Source organism: Malaya genurostris, chromosome 3 (genome assembly GCF_030247185.1).
Source record: "Malaya genurostris strain Urasoe2022 chromosome 3, Malgen_1.1, whole genome shotgun sequence".
NCBI classification, from domain to species: domain Eukaryota; kingdom Metazoa; phylum Arthropoda; class Insecta; order Diptera; family Culicidae; genus Malaya; species Malaya genurostris.
The window spans coordinates 71,912,360-71,937,949 of record NC_080572.1 but is presented as its reverse complement, the minus strand read 5'-3'; the positions used below and the strand labels follow the sequence as shown (position 1 = coordinate 71,937,949).

At 36.0% G+C, this 25,590-nt stretch overlaps 1 protein-coding gene across 3 annotated transcripts in view; it reads left to right on the top strand.

Annotated features, from left to right (window-relative positions):
- The window catches only part of LOC131436161 (junctional adhesion molecule A-like), a 1,299,588-nt gene that overhangs the window by 288,509 nt on the left and 985,489 nt on the right, over nucleotides 1-25,590 (top strand). The window lies entirely within an intron of this gene.

The window sequence follows — 25,590 nt, the reverse complement described above, 5'->3', positions numbered from 1 at the left end:
TGGTGAAAAAAGAAGATAATTCAAAAATAGACAAAATTAGTTGTAAACTAGACATTGCACGCATTATTAGTCTATATAAACTAGACAATTCTGTTGTCTCTTCGCCAGAACAAATAGCTCCTAAACGAAAAAGAAATTGAATATTGTTTTTTTTAACTTTTTAACTTTTTAACTTTTTAACTTTTTCAACTCTTTTTTTTTACTTTTATATTTTAATTAATTAAATGGACGACACAAATCAGAAAAACTTCTCCCACGACAATATTTATAATTTCAATGATAGCTACGTTAGTAATGATAAACAAACGTTAAAAATTTTACAGTGGAATGTTAGAGGTATAAATGAACTGTCCAAATTTGACGTAATTCTACAGGACCTAGAAAATTGTAAAACTTCTATAGACGTTATCGTTATTGGAGAGACATGGCTTAAAAACGAAAACTGCATCCTTCACGAAATACCACAATATAGAGTGGTGGTTTAGCTGTATACGTGAAACAAAACATTCAACATAGACTTATTAAGATTCATACTCTTGATGGGTTCCATCACATACACATTGAACTGTGTGTCAAAGGACAGTTTTATGATGTTCATGGAGTATATCGCCCGCCCAGTTTTGACTTTAATGATTTTTTTGTATATTTAGAAAGCTTAATGTATGAAGTCCAACCTAAACGTTCGTGCTTTATTGTAGGTGATGTGAATTTCCCAGTTAATATGATTAACCACAACATTGTGACAAGATATAGGGCACTGTTGGGTTCTTACAGTTTTATTTGTACAAACTGTTTTCCTACCAGACCAACTAGTAACAACATACTTGACCATGTTTTATGTAAACTTGACGACGTAAATCGAGTACGAAATGACACTATTTTTAATAACCTTAGTGATCATTCACAAGTATTATCAACTATTGAGCTTTTTGTTGAAAAGGATCCAATGTTACAGACAAAAAAGGTCATTAATCGTCGTCAAATTAATCGCGAATTTTCAAATTTTATGAACAGTATTGATATAAATGAAAATGCAGAATCTATACTTCAATCAATAATGTATACATACAATCACTTACTTGAGCGTTATAGCAGAACAGTAACAAAAACTATCAAAGTGAAGGGTTCTTGCTGTCCTTGGATGTCTTTTGACCTTTGGACTCTGATAAAAATAAAGAGTAACTATCTTCAGCGCGTCAAAAGTAATCCGACAGATTTACATCTCAAGCAAATGCTTCTACATATCTCTAAAAAAGTTGATACTTTGAAAAAAAAAGAGTAAACAATTTTTTTACGAAAACTTGCTTACCAATACACCTCACTCAACATTTTGGAAAAATTTGAAAAACTCATTCGGCTTAACCAAGAAAAACGATAAGATAAACCTCATAGAAAATGGTAGAAGAATTGTTGATTGTAAAGAAATATGTCAGACCTTTAATGACTATTTCTCTAGCATTGGACAAAAACTAGCAAATAATATTCCAACTAATACTAGCATTAATCCTTTAAGCAATGTTCGTTGTGTTCGTGACTCAATATTTTTACGTCCCTCGTCAATCGCCGAAGGTACATTGCTGATACACAGCTTAGATAATAACAAAGACAGTGGTTCCGATGGTATATCAGCTAGTTTACTAAAAGAAAATTGTACAACGTTTTCTAGGATTCTCTCTAAATGTTTTAATGAAATTATTCTGTCCGGTTATTATCCCGATTGTCTAAAAATCTCTAAAGTCATTCCTATATTTAAGTTCGGTAATCGTTGTGATTGTAATAATTATCGTCCCATATCTACATTATCCGTCTTTAACAAAATTTTTGAAAAACTATTAGTCACCAGATTGCTTGACTTTTTAAATAAACATAGCGTCTTCTACCAATTTCAATACGGTTTTAGACAAGGTTCTGGCACACAAACTGCTATTATAGAACTAGTTGACAAGATAATGAGTGAAATAGATCGTAAGAATATTGTCGGTGCCTTATTTCTTGACCTTAAAAAAGCTTTTGACACGTTAAACCACACGATTTTACTCGAAAAGCTCGAATGTTATGGTATCAGAGGCATTGCAAACAGCGTTATTCGTAGTTACTTGACAAATAGGCAACAATTTGTATCCATTGATGGGGAACGTAGCAACCTCGCTCCTACGAAAATTGGTGTACCACAAGGTAGTAATATAGGACCTTTATTATTTCTCTTATACATAAATGATTTAGGCAACATACAGCCTTATTCTATCCCCATCATAACATCAGTACCATTATAAGCTCGATGAACAGTGACCTAGATGTCCTTGACAAATATTTCAACGCTAATTTATTGTTATTGAATTTACTCAAAACGAAATATATGGTTTTTCGTTTCATGCGAAAAGTGTTACCAATTCATGACAACCCGAAGCTAACAGATTACGTGATTGAAAATGTAAAATGCTTTAAATACCTGGGCATTCATCTTGACCCTACGTTATCTTGGACTCATCATATAAGTTTTGTTGAAAAGCGTGTCGCATCTTCCTGTGGTATCATGTGAAGAGTGCGATCATATGTTCCTCGGCGTGCACTTTTGAGCTACTACTATGCTTATATTCACTCACAACTTAATTATCTTCTATCGGTCTGGGGCCGTGCAGCTAGCTCTCATCTGAAAAAATTACAAACTCTTCAGAATAGGTGTCTTAAAACTATTTTTAATAGACCTCTGCTGTTCTCTACGTTTTCATTGTACTCCGACCAAGCTCATAATGCTCTACCAATAGCTTACTTATGTGACATGCAAACCTTGTTGTTCGTTCATGACACCTTGCATGCCACGACACATCGTAACATACAGTTTTCAACTCCAAACCATTTGTACGCGACGCGCCGTAATGGCAACTTGCAACGCATTCGAACAACCACAATTTTGGGCCAAAGGCGTATTCTGTTTGCTGGTCCTACAAAGTTTAATGCACTTCCTCTTGACATACAACAAATCAACATCCGTACCATATTTAGATCTAGATTGAAGCACTACTTTAGACAAAGACTGAATGAAATTTTTATACAATAAGCGTAAAGTTTAAACAATCGTAATCTATCTGTATATCAATGTTAGTTAAACGTCAACAGTATTATATTATTCAATGTTAGATATTAAACGTGAATCCCTTAAAAGGAAACTTATTTCCACTGGGATTCCACACCAATAAATTAGTTAATTGCACATCTTAGAATAAATTGTTTTAATCTCAGTTCTTCTTGTTTTTCTTTGTTAGTATTAAAATTTTGCCAGTGTCAATGAACTGAGATTAGTTGCGTCCATTACCAGGGGGCTCCTTGTTGAGCTTTTTGGTGTGGGGGAGTGTGGTGGGCAATTAAAAAAAAAAAAAAAAAAAAAATCTACACGGAAAGAAATCCGTTACTGCTGTCCTATTTGAAAAGTCATGAAACATTTTTACTTCCCTTGAAACCATGAGCAATAAGTCTTCTCCCATGAAAATTGACGATGGTCCAAAAGTGCGTTACTTGAGGAATGTATTTCTTTCAAAGCACGTTCTATTTTCTAACCGGATATCACTTTGAATCCTCTGCCTCAAGTTATGTGATGGATTGCTTAATGGAATAATGGTAAGACAAAAAGCAGACATTGAATAGCAAGAACTACTGAAAAAGTTTACTTGATCCTGAGGCATATTAATTTCTTAATTGTGTTGTTTCACCCACCGGCTGACAAAGGATTGAAAACATACAAATAATGAACCGAAAATTGACATAATCATAGACTAAGCACGGATACGCTTTTCATTTGGCAAACATCAACGTTACATTTTGTATGAATATAACTGAATGTGTTCTTACACATTTGATGCGACTGTGTGGCTAGAATAATATTCCGAAAGCAGGCGTGAACCGAAAAATAAAGTCGACTGTGAGTTTGGAACACCATCTAACGAGGATCAGAATATTGATTCACCTAAATAATTTTATTAAATATTATTATTTTATAATTAAAAAAGAAACGAAAAATCATTCCGCGGTATTTGCAACAATTCGTCATAGAGTTTGTTTACATGAAATTTGATTCACACGTGATTTTTCAAGCAGTTCGTTCGAGTGTTTAAATTCTGAAATACAAAATTAAAACTGAAGCATTGAACGCCAGTAAATACGTAATTTTAGGTGTCGTCGTTCTTCAAAATCATAATATTTCAATTGTTAATGATTCAGACTAAAAGAAATTGACAGTGCTTTTCACTGTTGTGCTATTTAAATGTATATCATTTGAGACATTAGTTAAAATCGCGTGAACATACGTTCATCACACCATTCCATTTGAATCCTTGAATATCTCCGTACTGCGACCTAGTTTTTCGTACAAATTCATCATTGGAGGCTTAACTAAATCATGCACATGCACATCTAAATCATTGTCTTCGAGATAAACGGATATGTGGAACGCAATATTTCCATATTCCACATAGTACACTTTGTTGTGTTTATCGAATTCAATTGTCGTGCATTATTGGAAGAATTATTCGTGTACAACATTGTTAGTTTTGTTTAGTTGAAGCAAATGTACATGCTTTAAATCGAAATGCATTTTCTTACATGACTTTTTATCCCGTAGCATCAAGTGGGTATACACGCTTAAAAAATAATCGTGTAAATTTACGTTTCTATAAATGCACATAAAAGGAGCGTGATAACACTTACTTCTGATTATTACGGCAACTAACGCAAAACATTTCTACAAATGTTTGTATCTGACACTTCTATAAATATTGTACTAGTTCGACACGGCTACGAGAAATTAATATTTTATCTGCATTCTAGTTAAGATTTAAAATTTTAATTGCGAAATAAAAGAACGCGACACAAAAAATAGTCGGAAGGGTAATGACAGAGACCTAACTAGTAGACGTGAATACGAATGAAACTGACATACTTTTTCCACACATCCGAATACTGATAATCGCACGTACTTGATGATGGATTGTGTGAATTTTGATAACTTTGAATACTTCATTCGTATAATTGTAATGGTACAATTATAAGGCGGAATACTCGAGAGCAAAAAATTAAGAAGTTGTGTAGGGTACAAGACCGATTAAATTAAAAACTCTTTCATAGATTAAAATTGAATCCACAACAAATCGTTACTATTCATCTAGCATTTCTAAATTTCGGTTAGGAATACGACATAATTTCAATGATTTACTTATCAAATCCGACTCGAAAATACAAAATGTATAGCAATTTGAAAGAATATCCACAAACCAAAAGTCGTCATCTTCGATTTTAAGAATTCTAAAACTATAAATTATTGACATTCTCTGACCAAGCGTACAAAAAAGTATTTTTTATTTCTTCAAAAAATTCGAGAGAAATGGTAAAATATTATTCGCTTAAATCTCGTATCGTAAATCTCACTTTACGAACACTTATTTCTCGTTACCTCTTTTCACGTTACTCTTTTTACGACAAAAATCCCAAATAACGTAATCTTTATTTACTTTGAAAATTCCAAATAACGTAAACTTTTTTTATGAACCTACTTCGTAAAAATAGGTTTTTGCGTACAATGAAAATCGTTTCCGGCTCATTTATATTCCATGAAAATTACTCCAATATGGGTATTTTCGGAACGGGTTTGGTAAGTAGATGTCGGAAAACGATGTTTGAGGTGGTTCTGAATTCCAAGATGGCGACTTCCGATTTATTGATATTCTTTGAAAGCCCTTACAATATGGGTATTTTTGGAACGGGTTTGATGAGTACATGTTGAAAAACGATGTTTGAGTGTAACGATATGAAGAGGAACTGTTAGTTGCTGATTCAGGTCTGTGAAAAAGTCACCAAATTTGTTTAAAAACCTAATTGTTTGACTCATTAGTTTTTTGTGATTTACCGGAATGAAATTTTTTTGAAACAGCTTTCTTCCTAATATTAACTCGTGAAATCCATTCCGAAAGTAACAATATTATAAAGTATTCGACAGTAAGACATAATTACTCAAACAAAGTTTACTAAGAACTGTTCTTTAAACCCGTTTCGAAAGCATTCGTTTTGCGTTTACATTTTGGAATTCAGAACCATCTTAAACACCATTTTCCGACATCTTCTCATCAAACCCGTTCCGAAAATACCCATATTGTAAGGGTTTTCAAGGAATATCAATAAACCAGAAGTCGCTATCTTGGAAATTGATGCTGCCTAGAACATAATTTTCCTGTAAATACTCATAATTTTCGTTCCGTAACTATCCAATATATTATACATATCTCTAGGTTAATTTTTCAAAAGGACGTATAAGCAAGTAACAGTTTTTCTTTAATCACTCTCTCTTTCAATTATTGTGATGTGATTAAAAAGATTTTCTTTGACATCACTATTCTGTTTGAAAGTCGAAAGTTTCGGGTATCATTTCAAGCAAAGAGTTGAGTGATAAACGTGGAAACCGCTCGGTAATTAGAGAAGAGAAAGTAAACAAAGAGAAACTATCACTTGCTTATATGCCCTTTTGAAAAATTAACCGAGATCTAATAATACATATACTTAAATAAAACGTTTTTTACGTTGAAAATTTCAAATAACGTAAACTTTTTTTACATCATAATTCGATTTACGTAGTCCCGATTATTACGTAAATGGAGGTTTGGTTGTACCAAATAACGTAATCTTTTCTGCGAATCAAATCCCAAATAATGTAAACTTTTTTTACGATTCTGCTACGTAGAAAACGGTTTTGGCATGAAATGAAAACGATTTTCTGATACTTGATACTCCATAGAAACCAGTACAATATGGATATTTTGGGAACGGGTTTGAAGAATAGATTCCGAAAAATGAAGTTTGAAATCGTTTCGAAATCCAAGATGGCGACTTAAAGTTTATTGAAATTTTTGATAATCCATATAACTCTGTACATTATTTCTCTTTCTTGCAAAAAACTATAAACTTCATCAGTTGTCAGTTACAACATATCAAAAATTACAAAAAAAAACTATCTTTTGTCATCTAGTTATTGTCATTAAAACAATCTCATTGAAACATCATTTTCTTAGGATGATTTCTGACACGAATTTTGAGTTGATTTTTAACACAAATTAATTCACATTGTTACGGTTAGTCCAGAATAGTGTGACTCAACTAGCTTACGTTGCATACTTGACAACACTCTCGAAACCAAAAGTATCAACTGAACTCGATCATTTGGTACTTTCTGAAAAAGAAGTGCGGATAGGAAAAAATATAGCGTTTTGTCGGTTACGTTACTTATACCAATATAGCTCATAACCCAATAGTAGCTTCCAAACGAGCCAAAATTTGTTAAAATCAGTTCAGTCATCTCCGAGAAAATTTTGCAGACAGAAAAAATGCTTTTTGTCAGTTACCCCATTTATGCTAATATTTCTTTGGAACGATAAGTGACAGCCATTTGATTCTGAACTCAATACATCCAAACCTCCGTTTACGTAAACTTTTTTTACGTTACCTCTTTTTACGTAACTATTTTTACGAACAAAATATCAAATAACTTTTATAACTTTTTTTACGAACCTGCTTCGTGAAAAGAGGTTTTTGCATAGAATGAAAATGATTTCCGGCTTTATATTCCATGGAAATTACTACAATATGGGTATTTTCGGAACTGGTTTGATGTAATTGTAATTCATGAAGACCTAATTTGACAATTGACGGAAAATTCAATTTGTAATGACTCGATGTTAGATGAAACTGAATTTTACTGATTGCGAATGTAATTTTCATTCAACTGCCAAAATATCGATTCGAAGATCGATTTCATATGGAATTGAAATCAAATGGAGTTCAAAATGAAAAGACCGATTGGTTGACCTAGGAATCCGAAAGACTACCGAAATACGTAGTTGAATTGCAGTGAACATTGAAATCTCACGGGAAACCACTGAGCCGCCGATCGTGAACGGTTTGGGTATCTTCAAAGTAGATGTTGTCTACATCCTAGTCGCTACCCTAGACAGGTGATTCGAGTCGGGGATATGTCGGTAAAGACAACATCAAATGCATCCAATTCTCCGCGGAGATTACCGGCTACGTTTTGTGTCTGCATCACAAAGGACGGTCGTAACACGTTCCCCAGCCACGAGCAGCCCGGCTACGAATGGGCGAGCACTTTGAAAAACCAGCGCCTTATTGCCGTCACTGTTTCTCGTTTCCTGTGATGTTGATTTATCAGACAGTAATGCACCTGTACTACACGCTCCACGATTGAATACGAGCGATGCAGGTGGGAGGTGCTTCATTGGCTGGAGACCACGCCGAAGTAGAAGTAAAATGTTGAAACTCATCCCGACCAAGCATTCGCCGCTTCTGGAATGTTGTTGGGAAATCTGGCCCTCGTAATGCACAGATCCGATGGGAATTCTCACGAACGGTGGATTACAAAAGCTTTCACTTCGTGTGAAATTCGGTTACTCGCAAACCACTCATTCATCATGCTCCGAACACTTCAAATTCACAGCCCAGGGAAGAAGATTGGTATCGACTGGCATGGACGGTTCGCCACTGGATTTCAACAGTTGTGAAGTAGAATAATATACATTCTGAATAAATTAATACCTTCGGGTGTTTTCTATTAGCTTTCCGTAGTATGTATTAATATCAGCTGCAGTCTTTTGGGTTTGTACAACAAAGCTCGCTCCGCCAGCACAGCAAGCAGATATTTAATATGTATTTTCCATTAGTGTGCAACATTACAATCTGAAACTGAATCCGCTAGCAGCTTTAATTATTCACGGTCTCTGTAGATTTTCGCTTGTTTTCAACGAGCGTTAAAACGGATTATTATCATTGTTTACATCCCTGGGCCGGGACTCGAAGATCCTTCCCATCCGAAATGTTGGAGTAAGACGCCTTGTCCCAGCGCTGCAGAGACGAATAGCACTGTTCGACAACCAAAGGTCAAGTGAAAGCGGCATCAAACAAGTATCCCATCACGTTCGACGGATTTGCTAAGTGAAAATATAACAGCCATGGTTCGGATTTGTTAATATTTCGTTTCACGGTTTATGAAATTATCATCATCATAATTTCGCCAAGACATGCTTGAAGAGAATCAATTTGCAGAGATTTTATAAGATTTCGATTGCCACCTCGGTCCTCTCGGTCTCTCGCCCGGCAACATTTTTATATGATCGAACAACCAAAGAGAGTTTAATTTATACGTCCTAGCATAAAACCCCTAATCATGAAATTATGAAATCGTACAATAAGTGTGATGGAATACCTGAAGATGGAGACTAAACTAAAAGAACTGAAGGTCAACTGATTAAAACTCCAATTACCGAAAAGGTTACGATGCGTGGGATGTGCGCATTGCTTTGTCTAAGTGGGAAGGTTCTGTTCTCAACAATTTTCAACCAATCGATCGATGGTTAGCAGATTAACACTCCAAATACTCCAAATACCAGTAGATTGATTCAAAAACTTTGTAGGAGACGATTGGTAAAGACGAACCACTGAAAATTTGATTTTTCCCGTTCCAGGTTTTTTTTTTCACGCGCCCAATAAGTGCTATCTGCTTTCCTATTTTCTTTCCTTTGGCATAAAAGTCGCATAGAAAATATTGAACCCTTAAACTTGTAGCCCCTCGACTTGCTCAGTGGGTGTTGGGAGGGAACAAATATGTCGTGGTATGCTAGATAGGTATCTGTATCCCATGCTACACGTGTACTCACCAGAGAACTCATTCTACAGCCGGAACGGGTGAAAATCGATCCATCAACTGACAGTTTATCCGGGGGAGAATTATTGCCAAGCTATGTTTCATACACCGAGAGAAATGCTCAAAGACTTTACTGATCGATCCGTTTCTTTGTAACCATCTAATGACGAGGCCTGAAACTCATTTGTGTGTACGATAGGCGGAAAATAAATGTGTGGAATTACTAAAAGGACTCGTTATTGTATAGATATATGTTACAACAATGGATAGGATACATTTTACAATTTTATTATAATTATTATTATAGCTTAGTTTAGTGACGTCACATGCTTATACTTGCTGTTAACAGCTTCCATGATGGTGGCACCGAGTACTCGGAGAGATGAATGGCGATTACGGCTATCGAAGGTATCATTAGAGCAAACTGGAACTAATGGTTGTAAACTGTACGGGAACTGGCATAGGCTTTCATAACGGCCATGTCTGTAATAAACGGCTTCTTTTTGACGGTGGTAATTGATACAACTTCTGATGACCGGTGGAGGTTTGGTTCTTCTACGGTCTTCGTAATGTGGACATAACCGTCGAATGATATGGCCCACTCCGATTTCAAAATGGCGGTGATGATTCCTAAAGGGCTCACGGACGCCGCCTGAGCGTTAACAATGGCGACCTGAAGGAAAACGGCCCGAAACGTATTTCGGTCCCAAACAGAAAAAGGTCCTTTGACAGATCTGTCCAACGGAATTAGTATCCGTGACGCCAGTCTTCTACTTATCACAAATTACAAAACCTTGCATACAATTACCTTTCTTTTACAATTGCTTTCACACACTTTTCGCGTATTTCTTCTCTTTTTCCTGCTCAAATCTACTGGCTTTGCTTGTACTTCAAATACTTCTACTGTACTCCTACTGCTATAACCTAAAACGAGACGCAACTTTAATAACTACACACGTTTCACCATAAACTGGAATATTACTTCTAACGACACGACACGCACTTCCACTTCGTTAGATGGTTGAGCACCGAAAGAGAGCGATCAAGAGCTTCGTCGAGCTATTTGTACAATCAACATTGTGATCCTAAGTATTGTGACATAAATGAGGTTGGCAGCCCTTCTCCCGATGGTGTTGACAGTTGACGATATGTTGCGCGACATTCAAACAGCTGTGAACGGTCTCCCTCAGCAGATACATGCGAGCATTTCAGTGTGAGTGACCCCTCCGTCCCAGACATATAATGACAGACGTGGAGTGATATCGCTCACTCATTTGATACAATACCCAGGGTAGTACTAAGGATGGGATAATAATCATTGAACAAGCCGTTACTCATTTAATTGTCGGCAGAGCCGATTACATTATTTTGTAATCAACGGTTACAAACTTTACCGAGTCATAACTTTGTTGTTAGTCAACCGATTATCGAAATTTGTTCACCATTGGAAAGGTACTATTTCCAGAAACAGAATGCACTGAAAAAACACTAAAAATAGGGTTGTCTACCCAAAGTTATAATAAACCTGTAGATAGATGACCTCAGAAAAGGTGAGACTTTTTACAATATTCGTAAATACCTCGAGATTCAATGCGATCACCTATATATTTTTACACATCATTCGATTGTTAGTGCTACAATTTTCGCTCAACTACCATTCTTGCACTATAAAAAGAATACCTTAAAAAATCGATGAATTTATAAATATATATGAATTTCTCATTTTTATTTCACATGTTTGTATACAACTCAAAAATTAAAGCGATGACATGTACATTTTTCTGCTCCAAAATATTGGAATCATTACCAGAAACAATGTATTGAAGAACAAAATCATATATCCGTTCAAAGAATCTCAAGAAATTTGGTACAAATACAGGGAATCTCAATTATTGGGAAAATTTTGCCAAACAAAATCAAATCAAAATTTTTAAATTTTATGACATATATTTATTTATTATTTTAGCCGGAAATTTGTTATGAACAAAATTTACAAAATAACTGAAACTTGGATTTCACTCACAATGTTAAAAATTTCGGTAAATATACCTATACTCAAAAAAATAATTATATTTTCTTCATGGACAAAAGATCTAAACAATTATATTGCACATCTCAAACGCAATTGATAAGTACTAAAATTCTTATTTTGTTTTAGGTTTTCCGTAAAATTTAAAAAAAATCGGTAGAAGATCGGTAATTTTAAAATTTCCGAGTTATATTACGTTACAACGTTTTTGCAAATCAAAATGAATGTATTGCAATCCGTGTTGATTTCATTTGTTTCATAGAGACGTAGAATTTGAATTTTACTAATAAAATATATTTTGTGACAACACAAAAATTTTAAATAATTTCAATGGCTTTGTACAGTAAGAAATAGAACGTAAAATTATATGAATTTCATATACTAACCCATGGAAAAAGAAACCAACTACAATTTAAAAATAAATTATTGCTATATTTTTGTTTTACAAGCAATTAAGAACTAACCATTTTCCACTAACCTAAACGACATCAATTATAATCGGAAGAATATTAAAATTTATATTTCATAAACTTAGAATTATTTCCGAATGTATAGAATTCCAAAACTATTTGAATTTTCTATTACTAAATTTCACTCGAAAATCTATCACATACCTGTTTACCAATTCAGAAAAAGTAGAATTACGAATTTAGCACAAAAAATCTCACGAAATCAAGTAAAACCTGTTTTATATACCTAATGGTGTAATGATTACTTTCTCATATCTCTCTTATTCTCTTATAAAAAAAACCTCTTCTTCAAACAATTTTGTTTGATTTTTGAAAAACATGAAAGCTAGTGCATGAACTAGTGTAACCTACAGAATGAAACAGTTTCAGATCGGTTAGGCCATCTCTCTCAGTGAAGTGAGTTCCAGGTACTTCTGAAACTGGAATCGCCCCGAGTATTGGCTTTGCAGCAGCCTTTGCGATAACACCAACAGGTTATCTACCTGCAGCTTACAGTTGTCTTGGTCTCGAAAAACAACCTCACCGTTTGAATGCTTTTTACTGAATGAAACCCTGCACTTACTGTTAGTTTCGTATATGAAATTCGTACTATATAGGGTAATACCAAAACCATAAAATATTTTTTGTGATTGGATTTTTATCATTACTACTACCATTATAAATAAACAGGTGGGTGCCAATATTTTGGAATCATCTTTAATTTCGTAAAACGGTAGGTGGGTGAGTGGTGCTGGAAGTCATTGGAAGTTATTTAGGAATTAACCTTGTTTGGCTAGGATGCACAACCAATTTCCTTATGTTCACGTTTCGTTTTGACCTTGGCGGCTTATGTTGAACTGCAGGTGGCATAACAGTTCAACATTTAATTGATAGTATTAAGTACATACACGTATCTGTTGAATTGTTGTCATCTGCACACCAAAAAAATTGAATATTATAGGTTACTTAATTCATCATACGATGTAATTCATAAAGATCTAATTTGTCAAATGACGGAAAATTTCATTTGTAATGACTTAATGTTAGAATAGCTTGAATTTTACTGGTTTCGACTGTAACTTGCATTCTGCTAGCAGGTGCGACTGTATGAATTTAAATGCACCTTTTACTAACCAAGCAGATGAATACTTCTGTGGCTCAGTCGGTTAACAGACGTACTTGCGATCCAATGATTCTCGGTTCAAGTCGCGGCGGTTGCTATCAGTATTCTTTTTTTATTTCAACAAATTTCATGTCATGGAGTTTTAGACACAATATTAAATGTTCTTCGACGTGAATTTACGTGAACTGCGACGCTCCATTTATGTGCATCTTATAAGATGTAAAATCACAGGGAGTGTTTTAAGTGTGTGTTGATATAAACGATGAGGAAGTTGTATGCCTGCTGGAGTGAGAGATTGTTATATTTCAGCTCCATTGGGCTTTTTTCTGCTCCAAATAAATAAATAAATAAATAAATAAATAAATAAATAAATAAATAAATAAATAAATAAATAAATAAATAAATAAATGAATAAATAAATAAATAATTAAATAAATAAATAAATAAATAAATAAATAAATAAATAAATAAATAAATAAATGAATAAATAAACAAATAAATAAATAAATAAATAAATAAATAAATAAATAAATAAATAAATAAATAAATATATAAATAAATAAACTGCTATGCACTGACGAGTCTAAGACGAAACGTAAAAATAATAGTGAAAGTTTGATAGTTTTCCATTTTGAAAAATTACCACAAACATTTTTTTCAATTCCAAATATCTTAAAATTGGCTGAAACGTTAAGCCCTAGTGTGATATAAAAAATTTTTTTTGAAAAAAATTCACTGAAATCGGAAATTTATTTTATACGTCAAATATCGTAGAATATCCTGAAACGTCGAGACGAAACGTCAATACACAAGTATAGGGAAATTCAATCGTTTAGCGAACCTGGAGGAGGTACTCAAACGATTGCTTTTAAAGTCAGATAATCTCTGAAATAGCATGATCAAATGGAGTAACAACCAACGTGAGTGAACTTCATCTTCCCGAATATGCACCTGAATTAGTTTTAACACTCTAGAAAAAATACCTTATTTTCATGTATAGCCATAAAATGCCTTACATTATAGAGTATTGTTCAATGAAAAAACCCAATGTTTGAACACAATTTAAAAACAAAATAAAAAAAATACCTCCTCCGCCTTTTTGTTATAAACATGTTCGAAAGTATTTTCTGTCAAATGCAAGAAACGGTTTTTTTTCATTTGCATCAATGTTATATATAGAAGCATAAAAATAACCGGTTTTTGAACTAGTTTTGCTCAATACTTCGGTTCAGAAAATGCTACCTGAATGCGCCAGCCAATCAAAAATTGGTTTTAACATACTCTAAATTTAAATTAAATTATAAAGGTTTTAACGTTTGCTGATTTTAGGCGCACTTGGGAATCAAACCGAAACAGGCTGCGTTATAACATCGACTTACCCGTCACCCGTTCTTATAGATAATATTTTCTTGCCTGAGATCCACATCAACGTCTCCAATTTGAAGCGATGTAGTAAAATGATAATTATATATTTCATGCCGCAAATCTCAAAGTATAGTCACCATTTACTGCAGTTTTTCGCCAAACCAGATCTTAAAGTTGAGTTTGTTATGGCGTTTAAAGGATGTTTCCTATGCAGCAATTTTTAAATCCTGTCTCCGATGCAAAGCGTACAGAATCATTGCATGGCTAGTATAACGGTCCTACTGACACTAAGAATCCTTTCACGTCGGGGCTCGAACATATGACAACTGGCTTGTAAAACCAGCGTCTCATGCATTGAACCACCAACCCGGGTCTATAAAGTGATGTGAATTTGAAATAAGGAAACTAGAATCATGAAAACAGTGGTCTGGCTTTGAATATCTATAGCTCAATCAATTTTAAACGAATTTCCGATATCATGACGCCTACTGCTTGGGAATATTTCTACGCGTTACAAGCGCTACTTCTTTTTGTGTGTCATCAATTAGTTCTTGAATATAGCCACAGGTTCAGAATTCAATTCAAGCCTTCAGTTCCAGTTTTCAGTTTCATATGGAGAAGAAATATTCTGCTGTTCCTGCGTTGTACATCTGAGGGAAATGGCATCAAAATGGTGGATTATCGAAATGACGGTTAATTATGGGTTCTTTTCAGTCTCCACAATTTTTCGCAAAAAATTACTACAATATTATTTTGCTTTGGTATTAGCAAATCGGTATTTTTCATATTGACTTTGTACGCTATTCGCAGCTCACGCAGTGTTTACACTGGGGTAGGAAAATTACGGCGGAATTTATTTTGTGTACCGTTCGTAAGGTGATTTTCGCTTCAAATAAGAACAATGACATCAGCATTCAGCTGTTGGAGCCAAAAACACCGAAAAGAGAACAACGACGTAGAAAATGCTTACGAATGGACTATAAAGAATATTCAACTGTTGAAATATGCAAATCGAAATTGAAAATAATAAATTTGGTGAACCGTTCGCAATGCGAACGTCGCACCAAACGATTGCAAATGAGACCAATATGCAGTTGCTTTGCGTTCGAGGAAAATGCATTGCGTGTGTTGGCTTGAATGCGTTTTGGTGACTGCAGATTATGCAAGTGGTGTCAGATGTTTTATTTTGTTTTATTCGGTTATGTCTCTGACTTTACCCACCTTCTTTTTTTTGTGCTCCTTACTGGCTGTGAACGAAGGAATTTATAGTACCAAATGCATGCCGTAAGTTGCGTCATTCATCCAACAATACCATAAGGGTGAAGATGCGGTGTTTTGGCCGGAACTGGCCGGCTCGGCTCACTACTCGAAGCGATCGTTGTAGGAGCTGGAGCGGCTGAATATCGATGTGGTACCCAAATCGGCGAACCCGCCCAACGTATCCCAGCAGCGTCCCATCGACAACTTCTGGGCTAACCTGAAGCGTAAGATCTACTCCAACAATTGTGTCGCGAAAAACGGAGGACGAATTGATAAATAAAACGAACTAAAAATAAAGAAAGAACTAGAAAACATGCCTCGCAAGTTTTCGTCCGCTATGGTGAATGTTCCGGTTAACTGCCGGAAGGTCGCTCGCAAGGGGGTAGAATTAGTTTGCAAGTATGCTTAAATAATTATTTTCCATGGAAAATTTATCAAAAGCAATTATTCGTCTAAGCTTCTTTTATCACCATCCGAAAAGTTCTATTTTTTAATGCAAACCTTGCTAAATATTCGCGAAATGCTCGGATAATATTTCGTTCATTCAAATGGAACTTGTTTGTCAATGTACGATTCTCTTTTTCTGCAAACGTAATGTTTTTTGCGTCTGTGTCATATAAGTATGTGACCAATAATCTCACTAGGTTTCCTCGGAGATGACCGAGCTGATTTTCGCAATCTTAGGTTCAAGATTGAAAGGGAAGCGGGTCATTTCGCCGAAAGTTGTTTCGCCGAATGCCATTTCACCGAAAGTCGTTTCATCAAAATGGTAATTTTGCCGAAAGGGTCATTTTGCCGAAAGGGCCATTTTGCCGAAAGGGTCATTTTGCCGAAAGGGTCATTTCGAATACATCATATTATTTTTTTTGTGTTGTTATGCCTTCCGTATAACTGATGTGGCGCAGCCACATAACCGAAGCCAAGATGACTTGGCGGCACAAAGCTGTAACCGCCTCGTTTGCCCGGTCTACTCAAAGCTAGGTTTTTTTGCTTTGGTTAGGTCCGAACGAGCGGTAGCGAGGTCGGACAGCACACGAATCAAATCGATGTGGTGAAGCCGCATTAGATGTTTTTTCACTTAGTAAATGGAAAATACCACATACATTTGCTTGGTAGATACACCTACGCAATTGCTTTAATGCTTAGTAGCTAATAGTCTAATAGGCTAATGCCCCGGGTTGGCGGTTCAATGCATAGGACGCTGGTCTCACAAGCCAGTTGTCGTATGTTCGAGCCCCGACCTGGAAGGATTCTTAGTGTCAGTAGGATCGTAGTACTAGCCATGCAATGATTCTGTACGCTAAGAATCGGCTGCGAAATCTGTTGAAACAGAAAGGCCAAATTCCACAAAAGGAATGTAATGCTAAAAAAAAGCTAATAGTTACCAAGATTTCTTGAGAACTCCGTTCTGAGGTTCATGAATCAATCTTTATTCAAGAGTACAATAATCAATCTTTATTCAAGAAATATAATTGTAGGTCAACAAAACGGGCGTTAACGTATTATCATTCATTTGTGTTTATTTTAAATCAATTTCAATTATAATATTAGGACAATTGCAGGAATCGGCGAAATGACCCTTTCGGTGAAATGGCTTTCGGCGAAATGTCATTCGGCGAAATGACTCTTTCAGCGAAATGACTTTCGGCGAAAAGACCCTGATCCGGTAGAACGGTCTTATGGTTTACGGCGGGACTTATTTCGTGCACCGTTCGCAGTTTGAGTTACACTTCTAACAATGCACAGTGGTCCGAAACGGGAAATTAGTGTGACAAAAATATTTTCACTATTAAATATTAGTTTTTTGTAGTTAGTGTCTTCATAAAAGTTGTTAATAATCAACTGGCGCTCCTTTTGATGAAAAAAGTTACTAGGGTGGTCCTCATTTAGATTGAAATCTGAAATCTAACTTTCTTAATTGAACTCAAAAGTGATTTTGTTGAAAAAAGCACCTCTCTAGCTCTTGATTTGATCGAGTTACATCAATTTTCTTGAGTAAAAGTAGAGTGGCTTCTGAAAAATCCCTTTTTTTGCTTTAACTTTTTCGTGAAACGTTCTACGGAAAAGTTGTTTTCGAAAGAGTTGTTGAACTAATCATTGCGCACAATTTTGCTCAACTAAGCTTTTCATATGAGCTACCAATTAAAAGTTATGATTGTTTTTTTATTAAAAACTAGCCAAAGCATTAGATGCCAGATCGATAAAAATCTATCCTATACGGTTACTGAAAGGCCATAATATAATTAACAATTTAAGAGAAAATTGGAAGGGTGTTATTTTTTTAACTTATTTAAAGTAGTCTTAAAAATACCTTCAAAAATATCAAAATTTTGTGCATAAGTCTTAAACGTCTTAACGTATAAACATACTTCCTTGAGCAAAATAATAGTATCGAATCAATTCTACAAATTTTCCATACATTGTCCTTTTGAGAAATGAGACGCACAAAAACTACAGACTTCTGGGTATTCAAGTGGAGTCAGATGTTTTAATGGTTATTTTAGCTGTAATCATGTCAGTCCGGTTATATCTCTGACCCGCCTCATCAAATGACCAAACAGAATGACTCAAATTGCATTTGATTGGAGTGGGTGCAAAAAAAAACGCGTTGAAGATGTAACAAAGAATTTTTGCCCTTGTACTTCACCCTTAATACCAGCAGGAGATATATGAATCTTATTATCATCAGCTAAAAAGGGTAGGTGTTGATTTTATTAATCTAGATTCAAAATATGCATAAGATAGCATTTTTGAATGCAGTAGTTTAATTTAACCTATCAGTTCTCAATAGCGGAAGAGCTTGAAGAACTATTTAAAGTGTGCTTAAAAGCAGCTATTATGCTCGTATCAGCGAACCTCGTATGGCTGCAACACTATAGATTTAATCGTTTCAAATGTCTTCATCGGACGAACGATAGAAAACAAATATCGATGAGTATGTTAGGCTTGTAGATACTCGCTTGGATTGTTGAATTAGGAGAAAATTTCCTGGGAATGGAGATGGTTAGCAGTTTCAACTGCAGTTTAGCGGAAAACTTTCTTATATTTGCATTTCCATTCTTTTATCTAATAATTTCCAATCTATCTTCCTCGAGTTCGTTCACACCAATACTGTTCAGCGTAAACCCAACTCAGTAGAGTCAAAATTGTTGGTTTAAAGAAACTGACAAGTCTGCTTCCTGCCAGGGGTTTCAAGCAAAAACCAAAAAATATTGAATAATTTACTTTCACTCTACACTTTCTTCATTGTAATCGCTCATTACTGCTGCCACTCCAGCCACTCCGCGGAATAAATTTAAAAACCTAATTCGACATTGTCGAGCGGAACGTTTCGCAAAAAATGCCAGCTATTCAGGTTCATAAAATTCTGCCAGCTTTCACTCACTTGAACAGGAAAAGCACTACCAAAGCCTCCTTCGTCAGCAGCACTCATGAATATCACTTCAAAAATCACACTTTGTCAAATGAAAAGTCTTTCCGGTTGTGGCGTGTGCTGTGGCAAGATCCGACACCCACCGTTTCTAAATGAAAAGAACAAATCTCAGCCCACCGCACGAATCCCGTCAAATTACACCCGGGAATGGCACACTCGTGCTCATAAAATTCCGCAATGTTTTTCTTTTCCGCTCGAGATGCCAGTAGATAAGGAAACAAGTCGGCATGAAAACAGCAACGCGCCAACATCACCTTTTTAAGCACCGCAAAATGATACTTCTTTCTTCGTGTTTATTTTTTTGTATTTCTTTTCACCACCGGATTTGTCCTCGGGAGCGAAAATTCGATAAGCGGGATTTATATCCAAATGACAGCAGCTAGGCCGGATGCTGTGTACCTGCTAGCTGTCACCGCAGATTCCAGCAAAGTGGCACCGGTCGTCGTGGGTGGAAGGACCGGTTCGGTTTATTTTGACCTTTCAGGGTGAACTAATGTAATATAAGACGAAGAAGAAAAAAACCTATCACTAACGATAATCATCCGGTTTCGAGGAAACGGCACAATTGAAAACACTATCGTTTTCCGGATCTTCGGACGTAAGATTGACAAACCAATGGTCTAAAAGCTAAATAATTGATGCGTATGTTCATTGAAACGCAACTTTCCGGGCAAGAATGAAGGAATGTTTTTTGTGCTAGAGTATGCCTTAAGAGAAGAATTTTGCAATTTATTTGACTTTTGGAAAACGCGGATTGTTGAGAGGTTGCCAACTCAGTTTCTTGAGATGTTTCACATCGGTATCTGTATTACTGTTGTTAGTAGTTGCAGTTTAGTTTATTTTCTGTTTTTTTTTTATAACTGATGGAATGTAGTTTAAATCTACTAAACTCAAATTTCATTTATTTCGATAGATTTGAGGGAAGAAATCAACATGTTTCCATAGATATTACCCCGTAGCACTGGAACCGAAAGTTATATTAAAATAAACTTCAGGAATTTCGTTTGGAATCATGAGACCTTCCATTTGAATCTTAGTCTGAGAAAATTGGTTCAGTCACCTCCGTGACGTGTGAGCGAAGTTATTTTTCACATAGGGGAGACCGGGGCTAGTCTGGACACGGGTTTAAACCGGACAGCTCAAATACGAGGTCTGTTCAAAAAGTTCCCGGAATTTTTTAATTGCGCGCGTCTGGAGAGTCCGGTGGTCAAAATTTTTTTTTATTGTGTTGGTACATATGTCCCTAATGAATGGTGAAATTTTCAGCTGTATTCATTGTTTACATTCTGTCTTGTAGCGGCTGGTGTAGACGTGTTTTTTTGAACTTGGCGATTTTTGTCTTGGTGACGTTGGGTGCTTCCACGTGGACAATTGTGCTTTTGTTTCGACATCATAACCGTACACCCATGTTTCATCACCAGTTATGACCCTTTCAAGTAAATTTGGATCGTCGTTGACGTCGTTTAACAGCTCCTTAGCGATGGTAATGCGTTTGTTTTTTTGATCAAAATTCAGCAGTTTTGGAACGAATTTTGCTGCCACTCGTTTCATGCCCAAAACATTTGAAAAAATATGATGGCATGAGCCAACTGATATGCCAACTTCATCAGCAACTTCTCTAATAGTGATTCGGCGATCATCCATAATCATTTCTTCCACTTTTCCCACATTTTCATCGATTATTGACGTGCTGGGTCGACCGGAGCGTTCGTCGTCTTCAACGTCTTCGCGGCCATCTTGGAAACGCTCATACCACTTGTTTTTTTTCATAGCAGACTCACCGTAGGCTCTCTGTAACATTTCGCACACTTGGTTACACTTTATTTCATTTTTCACGTTAAATTTAACACAAATTCTTCAATTCTTCCATTGTTTAAACTAACAAAAATCGCCGAGTTAAAAAAACACGTCTACACCAGCCGCTACAAGACAGAATGTAAACAATGAATACAGCTGAAAATTTCACCATACATTAGGGACATATGTACCAACACAATAAAAGAAAAATTTTGACCACCGGACTCTCCAGACGCGCGCAATTAAAAAATTCCGGGAACTTTTTGAACAGACCTCGTATCTTCTGAACCAGCAATTATTTTGATCCATGGATTGACATGGATGGATCGATAAAGACACTAAAGTCAAATTCAACATCAATTATTTAGTACTGCAGGGCGTGAGGTTTAGAGACAGTACCTATACTCCCAGCAAGCAGATTATGCCAAAAGATAATCCATTCGAACCGTTGGCGCTGGAAAAAACTCGGCGAGGAATATCGGCGACAACCAAATGGATTTTATCCCGGATCCGGGATTCTAATGCATACACACGCCGGCAGCTCAATCATCGCCGATGAGGAGTCCCGGACGGTCCCGTCCCGGTATAGTGCGAACAGGCTATTATTGCCGACGAAATTACACCAATATCCAAAATGTTTGCAATTATATCTTTGTACATACTTGCGATTTCAATATTTGAGCTTCTCTTCGCCAAGCTTGTGTTCAAGTTTTGTATGCAAGCAATTTTTTTATAGCGTTAAGTTTCTCTACCATTCTGCGATTTCGGTTGAAGCGATAAACTTTTTCTCATTATCAATCGAGTTCATCTTATATAAATTAGAAATTGATCTTAAGCACTAAAAATTTGTCAATTTCTCAGGCGAAACCACATAACATGGAATTTCATCCGAGCTTGCATGACACAAGATCAGAGCATACCAATTAAAGCTTCAAATCGTTTTATGGCACTTTTTGTTTTGCTGTCTAGCAACAACTTACCTCTAGTATGCTACGCGTATGACTGAAACGTTAGCTATGATTTTGCTGCTATTTATAGATTCGCGTGCTTCCAACAGCTTCGCTTTTGTATCGATTGACCAATCAAAGCGATACTTTCTTTTTGATATATCGCTTACTCCTTCAAAACCGTCGTCTATGGCAAGGAAATCCGATATGCCGGAGATTTTTAGCAGACAAAATAGGACACTGCTCGCTACTAATCACAATTTCAGCCATTTATAATTGAAAATACGTGGCTTGATACATTCCAATCGAATCTTAGAAATATTTCAAATCAAATAATGAAATAATATTTATAACTAGCTGACCCGTCGAACTTCGTCTCTCCTAAAAATTATTTGTTCGAATTTATGTTTTCGGACAGCAGAATTGTCAAACGACTAAGTAGTTAACGTTTATCTTCATTGTTTTTCTGACTACTTATCCAACAATCAACGGAATTCGACACACATTAGCTTCAGCCCAAAAAAGCAATATCACCAAAAATTAATGTGAAAATGTGAAATACTTCTGTTAAGAAAAAATTGAGCAAATGCACAGATTGTCATCCCATCCTTTGAGTCAATAAAAAATCTCTCTCTAATGGATTCGACATAAAGGATATAAGGTGCCACGTTTTCTCTTCCAGGTGTGATTCTTGCTTTCGGTAATGGATAAAAAAGCTCACGAACCAGAAGTTTGTATTGATAAACTTAACAAATACAGGGTGATTTTTTAAGAGCTTGAGAACTTTTTTAAACAATAAAACGCATAAAATTTGCAAAATCTCATCGGTTCTTTATTTTAAACGTTAGATTGGTACATGACATTTACTTTTTGAAGATAATTTCATTTAAATGTTGACCGCGGCTGCGTCTTAGGTGGTCCATTCGGAAAGTCCAATTTTGGGCAACTTTTTCGAGCATTTCGGCCCGAATAGCCCGAATTTCTTCGGAAATGTTGTCTTCCAAAGCTGGAATAGTTACTGGCTTATTTCTGTAGACTTTAGACTTGACGTAGCCCCACAAAAAATAGTCTAAAGGCGTCAAATCGCATGATCTTGGTGGCCAACTTACCGGTCCATTTCTTGAGATGAATTGTTCTCCGAAGTTTTCCCTCAAAATGGCCATAGAATCGCGAGCTGTGTGGCATGTAGCGCCATCTTGTTGAAACCACATGTCAACCAAGTTCAGTTCTTCCATTTTTGGCAACAAAAAGTTTGTTAGCATCGAACGATAGCGATCGCCATTCACTGTAACGTTGCGTCCAACAGCATCTTTGAAAAAATACGGTCCAATGATTCCACCAGCGTACAAACCACACCAAACAGTGCATTTTTCGGGATGCATGGGCAGTTCTTGAACGGCTTCTGGTTGCTCTTCACTCCAAATGCGGCAATTTTGCTTATTTACGTAGCCATTCAACCAGAAATGAGCCTCATCGCTGAACAAAATTTGTCGATAAAAAAGCGGATTTTCTGCCAACTTTTCTAGGGCCCATTCACTGAAAATTCGACGTTGTGGCAGATCGTTCGGCTTCAGTTCTTGCAGGAGCTGTATTTTATACGGTTTTACACCAAGATCTTTGCGTAAAATCTTCCATGTGGTCGAATAACACAAACCCAATTGCTGCGAACGGCGACGAATAGACATTTCACGGTCTTCAGCAACACTCTCAGAAACAGACGCAATATTCTCTTCTGTACGCACTGTACGCATTCGTGTGGTTGGTTTATTGTCCAATAAAGTAAACTGAGTGCGAAACTTGGTCACAATCGCATTAATTGTTTGCTCACTTGGTCGATTATGTAGACCATAAATCGGGCGTAAAGCGCGAAACACATTTCGAACCGAACACTGATTTTGGTAATAAAATTCAATGATTTGCAAGCGTTGCTCGTTAGTAAGTCTATTCATGATGAAATGTCAGAGCATACTGAGCAAATAATAATGCATGAAAATCATAACCTCAAAAAATCTGAGCAAATACTAATGCATGAAAATCCTAACCTCAAAAAAATCACCTTTTACATACAAAGCATACAAACCATTCTGAACAGTCCGTTTTAAGGAATTACTCATACTTGAATGTTAACCCGACGCAACAGAATAAACTTTGTGGCAGTTCCTTGTACAGTTTTTAAACAGCGAGAAAGTTTTCTCAGAACTTGATCTGTATATTTAAGTTGCCAAAAAGTGCCACGCGTACTTTAGGGCTCTAATAGGGGGATAGGGGGGGGGGGGGGGGTGTAGGGGTTTTAACAACTACAACCCCACCCCTTTCTTGAAACCCTACACGGGTCTGTCAGGTACTGTGGAACTTTTGGTTGCTTAGAGAGACGTCGCTTAAATTTTAATTTGATATTGATCTTGCCAATTTGAACATTCCATTATATGAATCCATTATGCTAATCATATTGAACATTGATATCTAATGACCACTTATTATTTGCGCTAAATTATTACAAAGCAAGGAGAATCTATAAGTTTGACATTAGCGCTTCTACAGAACAATCCTTTCATTGATTCAATCAAAAATTTTCTGATTTGTTAAACTCGCGCTCACAATGACCAATATTATTTATCTAACTCTATTACACACAATCCATCAACTGGTAAACGATATCTGAACTTTTTCTCCTGACTACAGCGGTTTTCTAGAACAGTCATATGCATTCCGTTATTGAGTCATTTGGCAAGCAATAATTGTGATATGCTCTATTGGATATTACAATTATTGCTTGCCAAATGACTCGAAATGACAAAACGTGACTCGAAATGAGAAATAGCATGAATCAAGTATGTATGTGAAATCTCCACACAAGACTATTGGTTGCGCGCCAAACGATTTTTTCTACGATCTAGTATTCTTTTCTTCGACTACCAAACACTTATGCAACTCGTTGCGCGCCAAACATCGATCGTAGATCTAGCAATCATTGACGACTTTTTCAACGGGAAATTCCATTGTCCATACAAAACAATTTTATGAATTTTTCTCACTTTTCCAACAAGTTTTCTTAATTTTTTTGATGTACGAACCCGGTGAGGGTGAAAACAGATCAAACAAAAATAGAATAATTTAAATCCATCCATCCGTTCTTACGTGATGCGATTACAAAGAATGAGACTGAGCTGTAAGTGTTTAAACCCTGACCACATTTCTACGTGTATTTTTCTTTTAGTTTCTGATTTGCAGCCCTATATAGAAAATAAAGATGTGTTCCACATTAAAAAAATCTGACCCGTTCCCGGTACTTTCTAAAATGACCGCACTCACCGCTTGGTGGAGCGCGGGATTAATTCCATTGTTATCATTTCAACCAAAGTGTGCCATAAAATTTCAATAGGTATATACAAATTAGCTAACGAATCGAAAGGGTTCTCACGGTTTGACATTTGCATTATGAATGTGAAGATGGGAACTCAGCAGTGCAACCAATTGATCACCATTGGTGCCA